We start from the raw sequence: 3,241 nt of genomic DNA, 5'->3' as shown, positions 1-3,241 counted from the left end.
CAGATTTTAATTTTGATAAAATACAACTTATCAATTTTTTATGGTTAAGGCTTTTCTTGTTTTAGCTAAGAAATCTTTGTCATTCCAAGTTCATGATAGTATTTTCCTTTATCTAGAGACTCTGTAGTTTTAACTTTTATATTTAGGTCGTGATCCACCTCAAATTAATTTTTGTGTATGTGATGAGGTAAACATCAAGATGCATTTTTTCCCATATGGATATCCAATTGTTCCAGCACCATTTTTTAAGAATTTTTTCTCCATTCATTTCTTCTGGTGCCTTTGTAAAAATGTAATTGACTATTTATTATTAAATTCATTTCTGACTCTGTTCTGTTCCATTTGACTATCTGCCTATCTTGACATCAATACCACACTGTCTTGATTATAATATCTTTATAGTAACCAGCAATGTAAGTCCTCCAAATTGGTTCTTTTTTTCAAGATATTTTTGTTTTATTTTGCTGTTACTATTATATGTCCTTTGCATTTTCATGTACATTTTATCATCAGCTTCTCAATTTCTACCAAAAAAACAAAAATCAAAACAACACATGCTGGAATTTTGTTTGGGATTACATTGACTATAGATCAATTTGGGTATAGAGATATATCATCCATGAACATGGTATATCTCTCCATTTGGTCTGGCTTTTAAAAATTTCTTTCAGCAATGCTTTTCAAGTTTATATGTAGAGATTTGTTTATTTTATTTTTTAAGACAGGATCTCAGCCTGTTGTCCAGGCTGGAATGAAGTGGCATGATTTTGGCTTACTGGAGCCTTGACATTCTGGCTCAAGCAGTCCTCTTGTCTCAGCCTCCAGAATAGCTGGGGCTACAGGTGCATGCCACCACACCTGGCTATTTTTTCTTTTTTTTTTTTAAGAGATGAAGTCTCGCTATGTTGTCAGGCAGGTTGTAAACTCCTGGCCTCAAGTGAGCCTCCTGCCTCAGCTTTCCAAAATTTTGGGATGATGGGAGTGAGCCACTGCACCCAGTCCATATGTAGAGATATTAAACAAATTTTGTCAAATTTGTTACCAAGTATTTTTTTTTTTTTTTTTTTTTTTTTTTTGAGACGGAGTCTCGCTCTGTCGCCCAGGCTGGAGTGCAATGGCCGGATCTCAGCTCACTGCAAGCTCCGCCTCCCGGGTTCACGCCATTCTCCTGCCTCAGCCTCCCGAGTAGCTGGGACTACAGGCACCCGCCACCTCGCCCGGCTAGTTTTTTGTAGTTTTAGTAGAGACGGGGTTTCACTGTGTTCACCAGGATGGTCTCGATCTCCTGACCTCGTGATCCACCCGTCTCGGCCTCCCAAAGTGCTGGGATTACAGGCTTGAGCCACCGCGCCCGGCCCGTTACCAAGTATTTTATGTTCTTTGCTGATCATGTAAGTGACAGTTCTTGAATTTAATTTTTTAATTTTTTTTTTAGCTAGTATATATACAATTAACTGTTATATATTGACCTTGTAGGCTTTGATCAAAGTTTATATTTTATTAACAGTGAGTTTTTTTGTAAGTTCCTCAGGAATTTCTTTATTTGTAAGTAGAGAAAATTTTACTTCTTCTTTTCCAATATTTATAAGTTATCTTTACTTTACTTGCCTTATTTCACAGGATAGGGCCTCCAGTACAATGCTGGCTGTAAGTGGTGAGAGTCAATACTCTTGCTTTGTTCTTGATTTTGGAGAGAAAGCATTTGGTCTTTCACCTTTAAGTGTGATGTTAATTAAAGGATTTTTAAAAGGGCTTTGTCTAAGTTTAAAGTTTCCTTTGATTCCTAGGTTGCTGAGAGTTTTAATTATAAAATATTAAATTTTAACAATTATTTTTTCTGTAGTTATTGAGATGATAAAATTATTTTTCTCCTTAACGCTGTACATATGATAAACTATATTGATTGATTTTCAAAATGTTAAACTAACCTAGCATTCTTGTGGTAAGCCCCACTTAGCCATGGTACATTATCTTTTTTATGATGACTAAATTTGATTTGGTGGCTGCTAATTCAATTTGTTAAGAATTTTTGCATTTATAATCCTGAGAATTATTTGTCTATGATTTTATTTTCTTGTACCTTACTGGTTTCATACTCTTTTGAAAGAGTTTGTTTACTGTTGGCATTATTTATTTCTTAAATGTTTGAAATAAATCAGTAATAAAACCAACTGGACTTGGAGTTTTCTTTAGGAAAAAGTTTTAAACTACGAATTCAATTTTTTAAATATTAATGGAGTTTTTCTTTTTGCATTAGTTTCTGTAATTTTTATCTTTCAAAGAATTTGCCCATCTCATCTAGGTTATTGAGTTTGATGATATAACCTTGTTCAAAATGTTTCTTTGTTATCCTTCACTGTCTGTTGATTCTATAGTGATGTTCCCTTTTTCATTACTAATACTGTTATTTCTTCCCTTTTTGTCTTGATCAGTTTATCTAGGGGTTTCTTAATTTTATTTATCTTTTCAAAGAAGTAACTTTTGATCGTGTTGGTTTCCCTTATTTTCTTTTTTCTGTTTTATTGATTCTGGCTTTAATATTGTTTTCTACCTTCAATTTATTTTGGGTTTAAATTTCTTTTCTCTTTCTATCTTATTAAAGTGGAAACACATATCAGTAAGTTTTAAATCTTTATTTTCTTCTTACTCATTTAAAACTCTAAATTTCCTAAGCATTGCTTTATCTGCATCCAACATATTTTGGTATGTTATGTTTGCAATACTATCCAGTTCAAAATATTTTCTAATTTTCTCTGTGATATTTTTTCTTTCTGATCTATGGTTATTTAGAGGTTTTTATTTTTAATTGCTAAGAACTTGTGGATTAAAAAAAAAGGGGAGACTTCATGAGTTTGCATGTCATCCTTGTACAAGGGTCAGGCTAATCTCTGCATCATTCCAGTATTAGCCTATGTGCTGCTGTAACAAGTACTTGTGGATTTTACATGTATCTCTCATTTACTGATTTCTAATTTATTTCCATGTGGAGAGAGTATTATCTGTGCAATTTAAGTCTTTTTGAAATGCATTGAGACTTACATTATGGCTCAGCATATGGTCTATTTTGGTTAATATCTGATGTGCCCTTGAAAATAATGTATGTTCTGGAGTTGTTGGTTATTGTGTTCTGTAAATGTCAATAATGTTAACATAGTTAACCTAAATCATATCTTTTCAAATCTAATAGACTTTTTTTAGTCTATTTGACCTATCATTTCCTGAGAGGGTAAATTTTGTTGTT

At 32.8% G+C, this 3,241-nt stretch overlaps 1 non-coding gene across 1 annotated transcript; it reads right to left on the bottom strand.

Annotated features, from left to right (window-relative positions):
• Positions 1-2,828: 2,828 nt before the first annotated feature.
• Positions 2,829-2,932, bottom strand: LOC114680469 (U6 spliceosomal RNA). The gene has a single exon (XR_003732692.1). It is a non-coding gene; the product is annotated as a U6 spliceosomal RNA (small nuclear RNA).
• Between the last annotated feature and the right edge of the window lie 309 nt (positions 2,933-3,241).

Source organism: Macaca mulatta, chromosome 8 (genome assembly GCF_049350105.2).
Source record: "Macaca mulatta isolate MMU2019108-1 chromosome 8, T2T-MMU8v2.0, whole genome shotgun sequence".
Taxonomy (NCBI): domain Eukaryota; kingdom Metazoa; phylum Chordata; class Mammalia; order Primates; family Cercopithecidae; genus Macaca; species Macaca mulatta.
Note: the sequence above shows the minus strand (reverse complement) of the source record. Positions and strands in the feature narration are given on the sequence as shown.